We start from the raw sequence: 20,363 nt of genomic DNA on the forward strand, positions 1-20,363 counted from the left end.
CAACTAAATAAATACATAATAAAAAAGAACAATTATTTTGGAACTATTTAGTTGGTTTAATAAAAGATATTGCCTCTACCCAAGGAGTTTTGTTTGAGGCAGCTAATTCATGCAGCATATGCAAAACCAAAATCATTCTGGAGAGTTTTAACTTTTGGGTTCACAGTCAGCACTTCCTTATGAGAGTTTGCTTCAAAAATAAAGAAATGCTTCAATCTGATGGCCCAGTTCTCATTCATTCACTGGCGAGTTATAATGAACAATATAAAGTAACTAAGTTTTATTGGCATGCTTATATGCATATTTTCAGTGTACAATAGTTTTTCAGCAAATACAGTAATTTTGAGCTTCCAGTATGATAATTTCATCTTGAAAACCTGGCAGGACCCTGCCATCACCTCCAGCCAGGCTGCACAGGGGTGGGAAGGGGTCCTGCCTGCCAGACCCAGAGCCTCTAGCACCTGGGCACCACTGAGGGGGCTCCCCAGGGGCTCACCCTGCAGGAGAGCTGGGCCCCTTCTGCCACATGTGGATGGAGCCAGCGCAGCAGCTGACAAACAACCTGGCAGGGGAAATTCTATGACCTATCAGGTGGTTTTCCTAGTTGCAGGGGAAACCCACTTTCGTGGCAGGGAGTAGTACCCTGACTGAGGCAATGTATAGTTAGCCTCCCACTTCCACTTCCAGTGGGAAGATCTTGACTTTATGCCAACTTTATGGAAATAGGAAACTTCTCTCTAGCTTGTTCCTGTGGCCATAAGGCTGAGGGCAAGTGAAACTTGGGGTCATCGGAGCCCCAAGCCTCCGGGCTTGGGCCTGCACATGGGATGCCTGCCAAAGGATTTGGAAGCATCAGAAGCCCCGGGTTGGGGTGGAGGATGTTTGCCAGTTGTAGGGCCACATATGGTTCTTGACTGACTGACGGAATTGATTTAGCTGATTTGACTTGGAACATGAAAAATTTTCCAACCCCCTTCCCACCCCCCTGAAAAAACAAGGGCACCTTCTCCCCAGACCCCTTTCTCTGGGGCTAGCAGTCCCAGCACCTTCTCATCTTCCTGGAGGAACACAGCCCTGTCTGGGAGCAGCAGGGGCTGGAAGGTGCCTCTACAGGCCACCTCAGCCAGCCCCTGCCTGACACCCCCACCCCTGCACCTTTTGCCAACAGAGAGAGCCCCTGGTGCCAGCCCCACTTCTGCCTCCTCCAGAGCCTCCTGCTGCCTGTGCTTCCCCCTGTACCTTTTTTGTTAGGCGCTTCCCCTCGGTGGCCCCACTAAGCTCTGGGACCTCCTGGTCAACCTCCTCCTGGGCCTGGCTAAGATAGCTATGCACCTGACCAAGAAGGAGGCTCTAGCGCAGGAGAGTCCCCGAGGTCACTTTCCTTTCCTAGTTTGTTCCCATCTCCAGGAAAAGTATCACTGGGCAGTGTCCACTGACTCCTTGGATTCAGTCAAGGGCCAGTGGGTGGTGTCTGGTGTACTCTGCTCAGTGTCTCCCCTTGGCACTCTAGTTATTAACCTTTGACCATCACTCCCGTCCCTCTTTTTTTTATTATTTGTCACCAGTAATCTGTTGTCCTCTTATCTGTAGCCTTCCCATCTGAGGGAGGCTGATAGGTTACCTGGTGGGCCTTGACCCATGTCCCTCAAGGTGACAAATATGCCTGGCCCTGGCCAAACTGATCCATCTGACCAGGAGAGAGGCTCTGGCTGGATGCAGCCTCAGAGGCTACAGGACCACTCTCCTGTCCCTGGTCCATTGACAGCTCTGGGCAGAGTTTCACTGGGCAGTGTCCCCTGGCTCCTTGGACTGGTTTGGGGACCACTGGGCACTGGCTGGTGTGCTCTTCTCAGTGTGCCTTCCAGATCCCTAATTTTGAACCTGTGACCTCCCTCCCTTCCTTGTTTTCTTTGTTATTTTGTCCCAAGAAATCCATTGCTGCATTCTCAGTGGCCTCCCTTTTTAAGGGTGGCTTATAGGTTTTCATGGTGGGCGTTGACCCATGATCCCTTGAAAATAGACACTAGGCCTGGGCAACCTCTTCCTGGCCCTGGCCCTGGCCCCGGCCAAGCTGGCCATCTACAAGAGCAGGAAGGAGGCTCTGGTCAGGGGGAACCTGGGCACGTGTGGGGTTGTCTTCCTGTCACTCCTCCGCTCAGGTCTCAGGACAGTTTCACTGGTCAATGTCCACAGGCTCCCTTGACTCATTTAGGGGGCAGTGGGCACTAGCTAGCCCACGCTCTGATCTGTGTCCCCTTCTGGATCCCTTGATATGCATCTATGACCTCATTCCCCTTCCTGTTCTCTTTTTATTTGTGCAGAGAAATCAGTTTATAGTATTTTGTGATAGGATAAGTCCATGATCAAACAGGCCAACCCCCCACCCCTGCCTGAGGCAGGATCATCCCTAGCCAAACCATCCTATACAATCCATCACCTTAAACTCAACATTGTCTTTCAGCAATAGTTGCTTTTTCAGCCTTGGATTGAAGGCCCACTGCTCTGTCTCAAAGAACAGCTTTTAAACAAAATCTACATTTATACTGAGGTGGGTTGGTATTGTGATGGTCCAGGAAATAACCAAGAAGCAAGGGTTGTTTTTTTTTATTGGACCAATTGGGAGAGCTGTTCATAGAATAATCCTAGAGAAGCAGGGCTGAGGACGCCCTACAGAGGGCATCTAGTCCAACCCCCTACCTGAGGCAGGAGGTCTTAGACAAATCCCTATATTGTTTGTCTTAATCTCGGTGTTGTGGTTGCTGGACAAATCCCTACATTTGCCTTTTAATCTTATTTGACATAGCATCTTTAAAAAACTGCTGGACATCTATCCTTGCTGTTTAATTGGGTAAACAAACAGTAGACCCTTAGGCTGGGAGTATCTCTCCCTGAATTGGGAAGGTCCTGATTTGTTAGCATAACAAAGCTGGAACACCTGGCTTCTCTTCCCCTAATTTACACCCAGTAGAGTTGATTGTAGTGTTAAGTGGTCAACCAAGAGAAGACAAAGGGCTTAACTCTGCACTTGGGCTTGATGAATGTTTTGGGTGCCCAAACAATGTGAAGTGGAGTAGGCTGTATGTGCTTAAAGTGGCCTGTGTCTCTTGCTCCTGTTAGTAAGTCTGACATTTTTTTAACTGGCTTTTTGTGGACAGAGTCCAGTTGGAGTGGATAAGGCCCCACCACATTTCCAGTCCCAAGAGTTTTCAGGTCCACGCCCAATCGCAAAATTTGAACCCTGAATTCATCTTTAAGAACCTACTGGGTAGCTGAATCCAGACCTATGAGCAAAAATATGTCTCCCATCTCCTCCCTTTTTAACTTCCCTAACTAAGGACAACCTGAGTACAACGCTAAATATGCAGAAAATATTTGATACATTTTATATTACTGCAACATCAATGCTATCATTGCTAAGTTATGCTTAGTTATGTAGAGATACTTAGTTAGGTGTGTTTAATCTGAAGTTGGGTAGAAGTCAGGGCAGAGTGGCCTTGTGGGCTGAGTAATTCAGATAGCATAAGCATAAGCTTTCATAAGCAACAGAGGGTTCCTCAGTCTTGATTGTGTGATGTGCTGTCTTTCCTCAGTCCTCTCAGCTCGTCTGCTGGTGACATCCAGAGGTTAAGCTTTTGGGATCTGAAGTGGGATGGCCGCTTTGATAGCTTTCTTGATCCTGTTCTCTCAGAGGACATTGACATATGCTAACAGTGACTTTCAAGGACGCAACATACACGTTGTCCCTTTTCTTTCTCAGGTAAAAAGAGACCAAAGTTCATAAAACAACTTCATGCATTTTTATCTTCCATTTTAGAAACTCTTAGAAAATCTTCCTTGCTTTTCTTGGAAGATGTTACTCATAAATGAGCGAGAGAGGAAATATAGTTCTTGGCTGTGTTTAATTGTACCTGAGGATATTTCTTTTACTCTTCAAGAACTGTTGTCTCTTCATTTGGATCTGCCCAAATACCTTGCTGAACAGCTAGAGGTATTAGTGGGTGGTATAAGCTACACAGCTCTAAAGCATAGGAGTGTGAGTGTTTCCAATGAATGGAGTTAATTTAATTTTAAAGGGTAGAAAAACCGAGTGAGTGACACAACAATAGGACTTTAAAATCTATATATGATGAGCTTAGCTTGAGGCTCCTGGCAGGCATAATATTTGTCGTGCAATTAATGCGAGTTTTGTGTGTTTAACTCATAACTTGTCAGATGTTAGAGAAAATTATCCCTTGATAAAAATGGCAAACGCACCTTATAGAAGTTACTTGTTGAACATGGAACTTCTTTGTGGTGGGTAGGTACCTGCCTTAATATTAACACATGGCATGTTACTTAGACCCTCCACTATCCCATAGTGCTCTGCTCTCCCACCTCCAAAGGGGAAGGAGGGAGGAAGAATGACTAGCTTTCTGTCAGGGAGGCTTGCACACAGCCCTATTACCATTGTTTAAAGGTTACCATATTTCCAGTTCCAGAAAAGAGGACACTTGTCAGGGGTGGGAGGTAATATGATTGGGAAGGGTGGCAGTTTCTAACTGTTACAGTAAATAACAAGTGTTATTGCCTCAGAAATTAAATGTAAAACACAAATAAAGCCACAGCATGCCCCCCCACCAGGTCCCTTCACTCCCAACCCACAGACCCCACCCCAGGCTATGGTCATGCCCCTCACTTCTAACTTACAGTTCCCTGTCCCTGCTGGTGCCCTTCACTGCCAATCCACAGTACCCCGACCCCCCCGGGCCTTGCTGGTGTCTACCTCTCAGTCCCAACCTACAGCTCCCCCCCCCCGCTTCCTTCTGGTGCCCCTCACTCCTGACCTGCAGCTCCCTGCTTCCTGCAGCCCTGCCAAAGGGGACCCCCAGTTGCCCGCATCCTAACCAGACCAAAGCGCAGCAGCTCCCACCACCCTTCCTGGCCCTATGGAGCCATGTGACTGTGTGGCATGGTGCTCCCTGCCGCCAATCACCCCAAGCAGCTTCTTGCAGGCTGGAAGGCTGCCAGCTTGCAAGGGGAAACCCATGGTTTCCCCCTTTAAGGAGGAAAATCCACACTTTTCCACAGCAAACGGAAAACCCAGATCCCTGGTAAATACATACACTGCTAGGGCAAGCCAGGAAATGCAGTTCTACAAACATCAAGGCTGAAAAAGGACTAGCAGAGCAAAATCCTGGATGTTTGTTCATACTTCAAAAAAACGCTCAGGCAGAGGTAGGAGGACCTGAAAAGAGGACATGTCCAGGAAAATGCAGACATATGCTATGCTAACCCTACCATTGCTGCATGACAGGAGAGCAGCTTCCAGGTCCAGGAGTACCCGCCCTCTTTAATGTGAGATTGTGGGAGTGGAAAGTTCCTACCCAGCATAGGGGCAATACAGTAGTGCAGTCACACCCCAATGTGATTTTTTTACCACTGGTATAGGGAGAAGCTGGCTTTTCATGCAGCTCTTCTGGGAGGTGGCTGTGTGGGAGTTGGCATGACTCTTCCAGGCTCTCTCTGACTCCATGCTGGCTGTAGAGAGCTACTACCGTTCTCTGGGCAGAGCAGGGTAGGGGTGGGGGTTGTAATGGAAAATTTCAAGGACCATCTGAGCCCCGCAACATCAGCATTTCCTAATGCAGCTTGGGCTCCCTGCACTAGCATACCTAGATAGGGCAACTAGGACATGAGCTCCAGGAGCTGGTTTGGAGGAGGCAGCAGACTGGGGGCCCCAGAGAGCCCATGCTGTGCTGGAAAGGTCTGCAGCTGGGGTACAGGGAGCAGGCAGCACCTGCACCACAGTAGCAGCAGCTGGAATGCAGGCAGTTCCAGCCCTGTTGGGTACCACTTCTGCTGAGCTCCGTCCATGTAGCACTGCTGGAGCTCCCAGGCTGGTGCCGGGCACACAGCAAGGCCGGGCAGGTGGTGGGCTCAAGAAGGGCGAACCCATTGGCTGTCACTGATGTCTCCCTGCTGGGAAGAAGCCCCAGAGCTTCCCTGTCCAGCTTGAGCTGGAGGCTGTGGGGAGAGCTGGGGGGTGGGTGCTGAGTTCAGTTGGGACAGAAGGGTTTCCCTCTCCCTGCCTCTGCTCCCAGCCAGTGTATGACGTAGGAGAGGGTGGGAGAACCAGCAGGGAGCAGGGCCAGGAAAAGGAATTCTTCATGCTGCAAGTATTATTGCCTGCCAAACCTAGCATCCTACACAGCTTCTTCCTGCAACTAGAGCCCCCAAGTTGGCAGGGGACACCCAGTGGGGCTGGACAGGGAGCAGGGGCAGGAAAGAGGGTCCCAGCCACCACTGCCAATATCCCTGGCTGAGCTTGGCACCCTGCACAGCTGCTCCCTGCAGCTGGATCGCCCAGGTTGACAAGGGACTCCGGGGAGCAAGTCACGAGGAACAAGGGATCTACCTGCCACTGACTGAGGCACTATATCCCACTTACTGAGGCCTCTCTACCTGACTGCCTGATGCCCCAGAATTGGTCCTGCCCCACTTCAGCTATGGGCTGCAGGGAGTGGCTGCACACAGGGGCTGGGCTCAACTGAGGACAGTAGCAACAGTGGAGCACTTCACTGCTCCCCACCACGTTCCTCACTGGCCCAGGGACTCTGGCCCCATTCCTCATGGTCTGAGGGACAATTCCTGTGGCCTCTGCCCCCCATCCTTTTCCAAATCCTAGATCTATCCATGACCCAGCCCCACGATGTCCACATGCTCTTTAAAGTCCTAGTGACATTTGGAGTCAAGGAGCCCTCTATCCTTCCATGGCTGGAGACTGTGACTTTGTCACACTCCAGCCAGGGGGCTTTTATCATGTGATTGCCCATAGCTCACTCTTTTTTTTTAAGTTTACACAATTCGTGGCACTACAAACATAAAATCTAGGGGGGGCTCTGACACATACAGGTGTGTTTAATTTTGACAGACGAGCATTAAATATTTAACTGGTATCCAAATTACTTTGTAAATTCCTAAATAATGGACCAGATTCTCAGCCCTTCTAACTTAGGGTGTGCACACCTGACATGTTTAATATGTGGTAAATTGATTTTTATTACATCCTAAGAATAGAGCAGACACATGAAATATGGTCCTGCTGCATAGTAAATCACTCTGATCCAGACTAAAATTACCCTTTGAAAAATGTGTGGTAACTTTGCCATGCAGTAAAATTACCATGTAAATATGAAATATTTGTCCATAGTAAGTTTCATCCTGAGAGAGGCCATGTGACCATCCATTGTAATAGCACCTACTTTGGCAGCTAGGTTGGGAAAGCTGGTGGCATGTCTGCCACAATCTACAGAGTAAAACCTGGGGTAAATCACTCCATGGTCATAGTACATCTGCACCCCAGTACAACTGCATTGAACCTAACAACCCTCTGCTGGTTTATACATCTGGGAACCTGAACTAATGAGTGTGTCAGATGTCTGATTAATGTATACTGGTAATGTAACGTGACATGTGTCCCAGTAGTATTTTTCTAAATTCTTTCTACATGTACTAATCATTATTCCATTTTGACACTTATTTGTAGACCTACTAACCAGTATTTCCAGACATGGATATTTTATTATTGGGTACCCAGATTTATATTTCAGCAGTGTCTTAATAATAGGAATGCCAGTTATAGGCTATCATTCCATCTTCATATGACTTTCTTAGATTTTTATGACATGGTTCTTACCATATGCATTATGTTCATGTTGCACATTCACTCATCATCCAAGCAATGCATTTATCTTCATTCACTCTCCCAAATTGTTAATGCTGGGATAATCAGTGTGTAGGTTGCTCTGCTGTTTAGATTGCTGTTGAATGTTACACTCATGTTTATTAGCACCTAGGTTAAGATTTGGGAATTGAAGATGAAACCTTCTCAACAGAAGTCTTCTTGGTTCAAGGACCTTTTTTAAAGAACATTAAACAGCATCTAGATATTGGTCATGGGCACTCCAGAAATGCTTCTAGATAAATTATTCTAAAGGCATAGGTCAGTCCTTTAATAACAGATGCATTTCTTTTTTAACCATTAACTCTTCTTTCACTGTTGATAAGGAACCATCTTTCTTCTTTCTGACTGCATTTACATATATAATCTGAGTAGGAAGTGAATCTCTAGGAAAATCAGAATCCTTTGCTTTAACCCTCTCACTGTGGAAGGCATATGGAGAAAAAAAGGAGGCAGTTTTGTAGGCATGACCAAAACAAGACATGCTGAAAGGCCATGATATATGTGGGTTATTTAAATAAATTATCTTTCTTCTAGCTAGCTGTGAGAAAAGAAGCATGTACCCATGGAAAAGGGAGTGTGCATATGTACATGCATGTGCACTTTCTGTCTCTCAAGCCCCACATGCTTGAAGCAGAGGGTCCAGGAGAATTCTCTTCTTCCTTCAAGAGGTGCAAAAGAAATTGTTCAAGTGACAGCAGTGTTGCACTTGGTCTCTTGTAGGTCTTGGAGCTTGGGGGTGTTGGATTCTCTGTTCCTTCCACAGAGAAAATGAAGGACAATCCCTTGCCCTCTCATGCACCCAGACAATAAAATTAATGGAAAGCCCTACACATTGATACTGAGTCTCCTGTCTTACATATAGGTTATTCCCACATAGGAAAGAACGAGGATTTTTGTTTAGGACCTGCTGGAATCAGGCTGTAGCTCTTCATTTTGTGCAGGGCTGAGTCAATTATTAGGACTCAGAACTAATCACGGTACAATGTTTCATAACCCTCCCCAACCTGTTTTTCTTTTTCTTCAGTTTTTAGAGGAAGAAAAATTGAGTTTTTATGTGAAATTCTTCCCTCTTACCTGAGAGGAATGTCATGAGTTATAAACAACCTTCCCTTTCCTCTACCTGCCACTAAGGCTGTCTCAATGAGCCTCTTATCTGTTCTCTAAAACTAGAAAAACAAGAGAATAAAAATTCAAACAATGTCCTTGTTTTACACTCGGAGAAATCTAACAATGTAAATACAGCTGTGTTGTAACTGAGAACAGCATTTGGGCTGCAACCTGCGTCAAAATACTGATGGGTCTGTTTTAAACAAAAAAATGCATAACAACTTTTCTGTATTGTATAACTGCACAAAGGGGCCAGATTCACTGGCATGTGCTGGCTGCTTTGTGTTACTGAAGCATCCATAAATCAAGCATGACTGGCCAGTTAAAACAGGTTGGTAGTTGGTTTTAGTGCCAACCAGAGGCATAACAAGTCAGCCAGGCTCCTGGGACAGCTGCTATGAATAGAGGTAGCAGTGACTTTCAGCCACTGCCGGCACCACAACCTGAACAGCAAAAGTATTGATTCTAATTGATTTCTGCTGGAGTAAATGCACTGATCCATATACAGACAAATATCCTGGCAATCATAATGAAAACAAATACCCAATAAAATAAAAAGTACTAATGCCTGAGCAAGACTGACATCTTAGATTTAGAAATCCTGGCACGTAAATAGGCAAAATTTCCATTACCTTCAGTGGAGGCAGGCTTTCACCCTGGGAACCTGAAGTCTGTGCAAAGAGGTGTTTAAAATCTATGGAGAAAAAAAAATCAAATATCAGTAGTGAAGTCACTGAATATTGAGTTCAAGTTCATTGATATTTCCCCTGCTAAGGAACAAGGACCTATGACACTATTCTCCTTTTGGGTATTCACTGATTATATTGAGAAAGTATACTGTAGTTCAAATTAGCTGTGGATGATGTCTGGCAGAAAATCATGGTCATCTTCTACAGCGTATGACTGAGAATCAGAATTTATTTTTAGTTCCAGTTTGGCAACAGAGTTGCTGCATGGCTTTGAGTAACTAAGTGCTCTGTGCCTCAGTTTCCTGCTCTGTAAAGAGGAGTTAATAATGATACCTGTCAGTAAAGTTACTGTGTCATTTAACTCACTGATTTTGTAAAGTGGTTGGATATTTTTTTCTGATAGAGTATACTACAAAGATGCGGGGTAATGTCTTCATATCTTGCTTTATACTGTTACCATTCAAGGTTTTGAGTTGTCTTGCTGTGTCAGTTATATATGGCTAATTTATCAACAGTAATACTTCCTTTTAAATCCAAGATAAACTAAGTCAGGAAACTATAAATCATTAATGATTTGCTGCAGCCAAAATACTGGTCCAGCTCCCTACTTGCATCCAAACATGTTGTAGGTAACTGTCTGGTAAATACCAATATAGATTTGAAAATTATACCTTATAACAAAGTGAACAAACCAGTAAACAATCCAGAACCTAAAGCAGCAAATATTTACTCTATTAAATCTTAATAAATGTTATGATCAACCAACTGAAAAGCACAAAATCAGGTTCCTGGTAACTTGTCAAAAAAAATATTTTAAATTTTCTTGATGCACAGTAGTGAAACTGCATACTGTCATGAAGCAGTAGAAAATTTAGGCTCTGATCCCACAAAAAACATGTACACCTGCTAGCTTCATATATGTAAGTAGTTCAAATAGGGCTGTATAACTCAGCCCAAGTTCTGTGTGGAGATATATACACACACACACACACACACACACACCATTTGAAATGTTCGTTTCTGAGGGCACCTCTGCATGTGTAAGTAAAGATGTGATGAGATCTAATGAGTGATCCCAGCATGCATGCAGGGGGGATGACTGTGGGATGATACATCAGATCCCATCAAGCCTTATTGCTGGTACAAGGGAAGCCCTATCCCAGACTCCCCTTCCACCAGCAAGAAGCTCCAGCAGCTGGGGGGCCCCTCTGTTGTGGGACTCCAAGCCACAGGGGCTTCATGCACCTCTGAGGCTGGGAGATCCCACAGCCCTGGGGGTTTAATACACCTCTGGGGCAGCCGTGCCTTTCAGCACCCAGTTTCTGCAGCTATGGTGGTCACCATGTTGCTAGGATCTACAGCCCTGGGGGTTTCATACATCCCTGGGGTAGTCATACCCTTCCCCTCCCCCCCTGCAACTGGGACCCAGCTGAATCCCAACACCCAGCCTCGGCAGCTCTGGGGTTCTGGTCCTCCATGCTGCCTAGAGTCGGCAGCTGAGACCGATCTCTAAATATTAGAAATAGCACGAGTAGAGCAAGGGTAGGAGAGACTGGGGAAAAATAAATCTTGGTTTATGCCAGGTTATTTAGCAATGTTTTATATGCAAGAAATATTGATGGTTTGACAGATTTCATCACCACCACCACTACCCTTTCTGGTAATCCCCGTCAAGTTTGTAACAGCTGCTGAAAACTTGGATTGTCTGAATAGTTTGCAAGCAGTTTTGGAGTAACTATGTACAGATGGACACAATCGCTGTGTAGCTGGAACCTCTGGGTTTGGGGTTTTTGAAGAATAGTCTTTTCTTTTTAATGATCTCTTGTAGTGTACAGCACTAGCTACGACAGATGTGTTCTTTCAACTAAGTATCTGCATAAGTCATGGATGGAAAAAATCATGGGCAACTGGTGCCTCCTGAGTCGGGGGGGCACTTGCTCTCCCCACCTCCCACAACAGATCACATTGGGCAAGTCCCCCCACAGTCGATTGCACCAATGCAGAAGTGCCAGCGCGGGGACCGCAGGGATCACCTTTCCTGGCAGCCCCGCTCCCTGGCCAGTGCTCTCAGGGGGGTACCAGCACTCTCACCTGCACCCTGGCCCATCGCCTAACTGGGGAACGCTGCTGTCATGGGGTGCACCAGCGCTCCCAGGGGGTGCACATGCATCCCCGTGCACCCCCTACACATCGCCATTGGAAAAGATGTCACCCATACTGCTTCCGACTTTTTTCTCTGTTTGTGGTATTTTTTTTACTGCTTTTGATTTGATATCTGCTTCATGGACTAAAACTTCGCAATACCAGAAAAACTATTTTTGCTATTACTGGATGCTTCCCTTTTTCTACAGCTACTTGTGGGTTTTGGGGTTTTGGGGGGTGGGGAGGGGGTTGTATACTGATTTAAACAGTTCCTGCATTTACAACATTCAAATATTTGTAGACTGGTATCACATTCCATCTCTTATTCCTTCCAGTTAGTTATCTTTTCTCACTAGTCTCTGTCTCCCATCCTTTGATCATTTTTGTTGCTCTTCTCTGAATAGCTTCCAGTCTTTTGAAGTCAGTTAGGTAACATGGTACCCAGAAATGCATTCCATGTTCCAAGAAGAGTTGAATCATAAGTGCCACGGGCTTACTAGCTTTCCCATTTATGACGGAAAGTCTTGTATATGCAGTCTAAAATTGCGGTAACTTTGCAGTATGTTTGCTAACTATCTCCCCAGATATGAAATATCTGCACAATGTCATACAAATAATTAAAAAATTGTTTTTTAGGTATTCTGCTTAGTTACATATTAATAGTTATTGTCAACAGCTGTTTTCACAGGACCATCCTTCCTTGCTAATTATTTAAACTATTTTTCCATATTCTTCTGAGAGGAATATTTTAAAAAGGACACTAATGGCAATATCTAAATTTTTTAAAAAGTCAGTTTCATACAATCCTCCTGTGTGTGTATGTGTGTTGTTACTTGCTTTTTTTTTCTTTTAGCTCTTTTTGTTCCTGCTGGTAATTCTACTTTTGCATTAACAATAGTTTCCTGTCATTTTTAGCACTGTTGAAATTATATCAGCATGATAGCCCTGAAAACATCTCTGTCAACAGAGTATGTTGCTTTAAGGCGGTTTAATGGAGTAAAACAGGGGGTACCGTCAGCCTCTTGCTGGGTAAAGGTAAGGAAGAAAGCAATGTATTCCACTGGCCAACAGCTTAGACAACATACAATTATTTGCCTTGATGTCCTACATTTTGCTGAGTTCACTGACAAGTGTCTAGGGTTGCAACAGAGAGCAAGGGAGTGGTCCACACCTGCTGGAAAGTAAGACAAAGGGCTGATGACTGGATTTGAGGACAGTCCCTAGGGGACAGACAGAGATAGTTAAGATGAACTCTCACTTCAGAGGTCAGGGTGTCTGGAAAATTAGATCAGCACAGAAGATTTTTTTGCCCAAGGATGCAAGTCTTTAGTTAAGCTAAATAGACGTGTAGATCCCCTGTTGTTTAAAAAAAGTATTTTCTTATGCTAGATGTTGTACCTGTGATCAAAAGTTTTATATATCTTGAAAGAGGGTTCTGCATTATTCTGCCCATAGCTGATCACATGGTAAGGAGACAACCAGGACATGGACAGACAGGGTTTGACCCTAGAAAGCAGTAGTGTAACTATGGCAGGGCAAACAGAGCACCCCTCCTGGGTGCTGACTAGGATGAGATGCTAAGATCTCCCTCCATCAGGAGCCTTTGCAGGAGCAGAGGAAGCCCTGTGCTATTGCTGTCCAGCCACAGAAGCAAGGCAGCAAATCACCACACCATGGCATATAATATATCTGAATAGCAAGGGGGTGAGTGGGTCAAGCAGGATGGTGCTCCACCCCTCCCAGCCTAGTCATTTCATTTGCTTGCTACACCTCTGCTATACAGTCACAGTCCAGAGCTTCAGAAGCAGATAAGATCTAGACAAGAGTCCTAAGTGAGGGGATCAGGAACAGGCAGGTCAGGAGGCCAAAGTCTTTAAGAAACCAAGACACAGACAGATACTGAAGTAGAGACACACGCTAGCAGAGTCAGGCGCAGAGAGCAAGGATCCAGACTGGATCGCTGTTGGCCAAGGGGTCCAGGGCTGTAATTGTAAGAGAGTAGGATGTGACAGTTAACAAACCAAAGCCACAAGCCAGGAGCCACCAGTCAGAAGACAGGGATCTGGAGCCAGAAAGCTTGGAGCAGAGGAGTTGGGAGCTGACAGGTGTTGAGCAAAAGGGTCTAGGTTGGAGTCTAAAACCAGAAGCTGGGAACCACCAGGCAGGAACCAGGAGCCAGAAGTCAAGCCCAAACTAGACAGAGATGCATCAGTCCTGTCAAATAACCTGCTGGGCCCTGAAAGTGCAGTTGCTGCTGTTTATAAGCAGACAGCCACACCTGTTACAGGCAAGCTGGGGCCAGCTGGAAGTAGCGATGCCAATAGCAGCCAAGTCCAGCTGGGGCTAAGTAGCCAGCCTGATGCCCTGACTCGTGACCTGTGTATCAAACCCAGTCAGACCTAATAGGTTAGCATGCTCACATATCACTCTAAGGGCAAAAATTAAAAAGAGGTCCTAGAAGCAGAATCAAACATTGTTATTCCATTGTTAAATCCTTCCAGACCCTTCATGGTGTGGTTTAATGAAGTGGGAGGAACCATCTTTCCTAATGGGGCTTCTGCAGGCATGTTGGTTCCATTAATTTATTGGGTGATGCCATCAAAACTGGCTCCTGCTCCTTACCTTAGCACCATGGAGTGCACTGACTTCAGTATAAAAGAGGGTAATTATGTTGAGTTGAATTTCAGCTGCTTAACAACCAACGGGCTGTTTATTCAAAGCGGGAACAGAGCTTGCTTCAAGGTCACGGTTAAAGCTTTTTTTAAGTACCTGGTGTGTAATGCAGCTGTGCTTCTCAACTGTTTGCTTCCCATGTTGTCAGCGTTCTTTGGATAAGGAGATGCAAAAATCTAATAAATAAGGCTTGCATTTACAGACTTAGAGAGGTGTCCCCAGGACATAAGGAAGTGTACTCTGTGCTCTAAAACATGTCTAATTTCTCTCTCAATGTACAGTTGGTTCAATAAAAGATATCACAAAAGAACCTTTGTCTCTCATATGTTTCCTGGACTCTTGCTCCTTTGATAATACTTCCACCCCATCACACTTAAATAGGATTTTCTCAATGGTATTCTTAATGTGATAAAAGTGTAGTTTTAAACTATGCTCGTTCCAAATAGAGAGACTCCTGCATATGCCTTTTTAGTCTGCTAAATGTGAACCATGGCTGAACGAAATGCTCCCCTAAGGTTTCTCTAGGAACAGACATGTACAACCTGTTGGAACAATGTGTACTTCCTGGTGCTCGTATTCTTTTTCTGTTTGTCCATGAGAAGGAACTAGAAGAACTTTTAACAGACAGTTTTACATTGACACAGTACAGTAAACTCAAACAAACTGGTCTTTACCGGACACACCCTATATTTTTGTCCCCAAGTATATGGAAATGATGTAAATGCAAATAAAATACAGATAAATCTTGGTAAAGATTTGGGTCCAGAATCCATGTCCACTGCCTGATAGTACAGAAGTCTAAAATCATATTTACCATTTAACTTATTATAATTTTACACCCACTTTCTCTCTCTCTCTCTAACTCTCTCTCGTGATTAAGATGCCAGAAGGTACATTTCTTAGTATGTTTAATAGCTTATGGGAAATGGTTTCTTCTCCCTCCTTTGATTGTTCTTTTTGACTGCTTTCTTTCTGGAAACAAGGAAGAGTCTTTTCTTCAGTACCACTTAGTAGCATTTTGCCATGAGTGATCCATAGATATCGGCTACATCTAGGAGCATTCTGAGATAAGTACCCTACTTAGATCCAGAACGGCCAACAGAAGAACAGCTGCAATGTATCCAGCGGTTCTCCGCAGCCAAGGAGCTTAGCTGCTTATTGTATACTAGCTGTGTATCATAGTACAGTGCTCTGGCCACCTTTTGAGGCTTTCAGTCTAGAGCAGCCAATGGGGCAGATCCAGCCTATGGGATATCTTGTGGACTGGATGACCTACCTCTGTGGGACAGATTTCATCTATTGGGCTTGTTGCCACAGCTACCAGAGTCACTGCATTGGCACAGTAGCACAGCTTTAGAATTCAAGGGGTTAATGCTGCTGCCACATGAAGGGGAAGAGGAGAGGGAGAGAGAAGCCTTACTCACCACTGAGTTTGGGATTTTTAATTGTCGATGGGCGCATCTACGTGAGATACTACCAAGCAGTGGTTACCAGAATTATTGCTTAGTAGAATGCCTCTTAAGTGACATAGTTATGCAGTAGCCTAATAATACTGCTCAGTAGTGTATTAGCACTGTTGGTGCTGTGATGTGCTACTGTGCAGTATTATTTGGCTACTGCACAGTCAGCATCTCGTGCAGACGCACAAACTAGTGACTAATATTAGCAGAGGGAGGAGTGGGGATGGGCAGCTGCATTAACCACCTGAGTTCTGGAGCCATGCTGATGCAGTCAACCAGATTAAAGCCACCAGTGCTGCTCAAGCTCTGGATTTACCCTGTAGAGACAAATGTCTTTGACACCTCTGATCTTGATTTGCCATTGGCAAGTGCATTTGTTTTAAGACCTGCATGGGCAAGAGAAGTAGTCCTGGATTGAGAAAACCTAAGTTAAGCATTTTGCTAAGATGTTTTCATTTATGGTTTTGCTGTTGGTTTCTTTTAAACACTAGATCTGGGCAAGATCTTCAGATAATGAAATCTTCCAACAAAATGAGGCAATATTTTCAAGAAAAGTTTTTCCTACTTTTTGACCAATTCTGCAAACTCCTAGGATGTCCCTGACTACAAAAGGACCAGGATTTCATCCCTAATATTTAAACTGAAGTTCTATATTTTTTCCCAACTATTGAAATTGTTTTAATAAAAGATACCCGATTCACCCAAAGAACCTTGCCCACATTCTGGAATGTGACTCTTAAAATCAGCACTTTTTTTTTTTTGTTCCATATTGTGCCTTGCTTGTCTCCATATCAAATCTGCTTTGTTTTCTGGTATCAACACTGTATTGCTAACTGTTAACCCTGCCAACTCAGTGGATGCGTCTACACAAGATGCTTTACTGTGCAACAGGCTAATTTGTCACGCAGTAAAGTATCACCATCTACACATGCACAGCAATTAGGGCACAGTAAACTAATTTACTGCACTGCCAGGTAGTCCCATTGGATACAAGTGGTATCTGGCAGCACAGTAAATTACTGCACTTAAATGCACATATAGACTGTGATGCTGAGATTAGCTTACTCGAGCTCAAATTGAGCTGGAGTATATTCAGTTGCATTAATTGCACATGTAGACACACCCAATCTGGGATAAAAAAGCAAAGTTGTGTTCTCTGTGGTTGGTGCATTGTAAAAGTAAAGATCTTGTAGCTGACATGTTTTCTTGTTTTGTTTGTTAATCTCCCCCAAATTTAAATGGAATTCAATTCATACTTTCTTAATGGCCTCAGTCTTCTCCTGCAAGGAATATGATACTGGATCTCACTTTAAAATTAGCTGATGTCTTGCTTCCTCAAAGAAACAGAAGAAGCACTTGTTGTTACCCAACAATTTGTGAGGACCCAAGCAGCCCAGAAGAGGCAGAGGTGCCCTTATTTGCTTCTCCACCTACTGGAAAGAGCTGTGTGATGGCTGGTTTGGCTTGTGTTTTTTGCCAGGGAGGCAAAGTGTTCCTGTCTCTGAGTGCTATGTAGTCTCTGAATTCTAAGCAAACCAGATAGCCCCTTGAATTTATGGCTTGCCCTGTGACCTCAATGTCCTTTTGATCCCAGTGAAGTCAATTTTCATACCCTGGTTTGTTTTTTCTTTTCCCCCTTCTCCCCTCCTGTGCTGCTGCCTCTATGCCTGACAGGTCCTCCCAGTCTTTGGGGCTGGCAAAGCCACTCCTATTCTTCAGTTTCTTTTAAAAGGTCCTTTCTTCTGTGACACCCACAAGTTTTCATTTTAAGGGTAGGAAGGAAAGCAATGTGTCAGTCCCTCCTCTAGATTTTCCAAGGCACCCTGCTTCTTCATGGCTGTCTGACTTGACTATAGTTCTCTGACATAAGGGCATTCTTGTGCAATTATGGCAAGCACATAATTGGTATGAAATAAATAGCAATATACTAGTATTGCTATTAGGTTAGTAATTATATTTATATCAACCTGCAATCAACTTGTCATAAGCTGCACAAGTATCACAAAAACTAACATTTTAAAGAGGCCTTCCAAAAGCACAGGCTTTTTAAAGACCAGTTTGTTTTCTCCTGATGCAGCTATTAGAGTACTCGGTCATTAAGGGAGTACAGTGTGCTTTCAAGACAACAAAGCTTGGCATTGTCTATACTGTACTATGCAAACATGCTGCATTTACATGTGAACTTCCCCTCTTGAAGTTAATCTTGGAACAAATCTTGCCTAAAAGCACAAGATAGAAATTAAATACAACATTGAAAGGAACCAAGAGAGATTCCCCCATTTAATTACCACACAGGCAAAGAACAGTTAATGCTTTTATCCTGCTCTTCCTGTCAGTTCAGAGAACTGAAATTTTCATGAGCAATAAACAAGTATTCTCACCAGAGAGCCCTTACGCAGGGAACCTGACCTCTCGTGGTAGGTCTATACCCAGAGAACATGGTGAATGGAAGAGCTTTCCTTGAATCAGAAGGAGGAAAACAGGTTTCAGCACTTGTATTCTATAAATTGATGCATTCTTCTGGTACAGACAAGCCCCAGGTGTTCCTTCTCACCTTGAGTTCAAAGGCCTTCCGGGCATGGTGAAAAGCATGTGATCATCCATAATTTTAGCTGATTGATATTATGTTAAGCTGAAGATCCTCTGTGTACAAGAAATAAGACAAGGGTATATTGATCCATCTCTGCTTCTCCCTCTCTCTCTGTGCACGTGTGTGTGTGTGCATGTTCTGAATATTAAACCACCTACATGACACCCAGCAGAGGGGTGAATTAAATGAATACATAAGGTCTGGATTCAAAGCAAGGGAAAATGCAAAAAGGAGTGAATACTGTGGTTTGGTGGCTGAACTGAGAAACTGGAGGAAAGGAATTGAAACAGAATCTCTCTTTAAGTTTCCAAGAAAAACAAAAATCATTTTGGCTTGACCCAAACTGCCAAGTTTTGTTCTGCTTTCAGGTTATTTTGAAACATAAGTCCAATTGTTTCATTTAAAATACGGCAAAACAAAATGTTTACTTTTGTTTATTTTTTTAGCTGAAATGATTTGTAGAGTTTGACAATTATTAGTATTTTAGCTCCTTCAATTTTTTTTGGTGAATTTACTGTCTGTTAAAAAAAAAACCCCAAAACACCCAACATTAATCCAAAGCTCATTCAAACTGTTGGTACTCTTTCCATTTTATTTCAGTGGTCTTTGGATCAGGAACCAAATGCTCATATCAGATCTATTTTCAGAATGTCTTTAAGCTGTTTTCAGACCAATTTTCAGAAGATCTTATTTTCATCAGATCTGTTTTCAGCATGTTACTTAATTGAGGAACTTGCAAATATTAAAATATTTAAAAATAGTGTGATGGGTAAGAATGGTTTAAAAACAACACAATAATAAAAAGAATTCTAAGCTAAATTAATTACAAGTTGAATGAAAAAAAGTGATCTGTACACGTTGAAAATCTTTTTCTGCACACCTGAATACCAGTGAAACATTGAAACTGATATAGTTCGGTAATAAATACCATGGAAGCAGAAACAGCTCTGGAAACCTAACATATTTATTTCCATCACGAGAACATTACCAGAAAACTTATTTACAGCTAAAAGACAGTAAACCTGGTATAGAAAGGTCCAGTTAAAGAACAGGGGCGTTCTAGTTGAACAGATTCTGTTTTACATTTGCAAACTTCCCAACTCATGTTACAACTCACATTACAAACTCACGTTACTCACCCCGGTATTGAACGTGCAGTAGCTTTGGCCTCCATTCTGCAAACACCTGAGCATGTCTCATTGAAACTGGTAGATTTGTGTACAGAGGTAAAGTAACATGTTGAAAGGTTCAGGAATTGTAATATTGTGGATCCCACTCACCAAAATGCACATGCACCTCTTGAACTTCATGCATATCAATATTTCTATTGATGTCAATGAGACTTCTCACATGAATGAACCTATGCATTCATTTACATATTAACAGAATGAGGTTCTGTATGCTTGGTAAAGAAAAGAAAACACTTTCTAGGCTAAAGGTAAGGAAGTACTTTACTTGACTGATATCTTGTGAAAAAGCTTATAATCTCACAGGCACCTGCTGCTACAGAAGATTAAAAGGGAAGAAAAGAATTGATTTTTGTTCCCAACCTGTCATTAACAGCTAATGAATATATATCGGGGGAAAGTGCTTGTGGGCTTTTATTCCTGGCTTTGTTCTCATATAAACAGTATTACCTTTTATTTTCACCCTTGTACACGCAGTCTGTGGTTACTTGAATAATATTTAACTGTACACTCAAAGAAAGTTTTTAGCCATTATTTACATGGTGCATTTAATGTCTTAATTTTTAGAATAACGATTTATAGAAACTGTTAAATTTTATATGGATAAAATGTGGACATATGGTCTTGCATAAGCCAGCAAGTATTATAGAAGTTAACAAGCCTACAAATCTGTTTGTCCCTTGTAAAAGGAGTTTACTTTTTTTCCCCTATGGGCATATGAAGAAAATTGGATTTTAGAGAGTAAGCCAAATACTGCCCTGATTCACATCTATGCAGCCTCAGAGAAATCTG

General features: G+C 43.6%; 1 protein-coding gene across 1 annotated transcript in view; it reads right to left on the reverse strand.

Annotated features, from left to right (window-relative positions):
* TMPRSS2 (transmembrane serine protease 2) overlaps positions 1–19,645 on the reverse strand; it is a 54,778-nt gene extending 35,133 nt beyond the window's left edge. Inside the window, exons 1-2 of the mRNA XM_090061078.1 lie at positions 19,524–19,645; positions 9,463–9,524 (exon numbers count right to left, since the gene is read on the reverse strand). The gene's annotated coding sequence lies outside the window, so the exon portion shown is untranslated. The remainder of the gene's footprint in view (positions 1–9,462; positions 9,525–19,523) is intronic.
* Between the last annotated feature and the right edge of the window lie 718 nt (positions 19,646–20,363).

The sequence above is a fragment of the Crocodylus siamensis genome, chromosome 1 (genome assembly GCF_052110815.1).
Source record: "Crocodylus siamensis isolate JL-2025a chromosome 1, ASM5211081v1, whole genome shotgun sequence".
NCBI lineage: Eukaryota > Metazoa > Chordata > Crocodylia > Crocodylidae > Crocodylus > Crocodylus siamensis.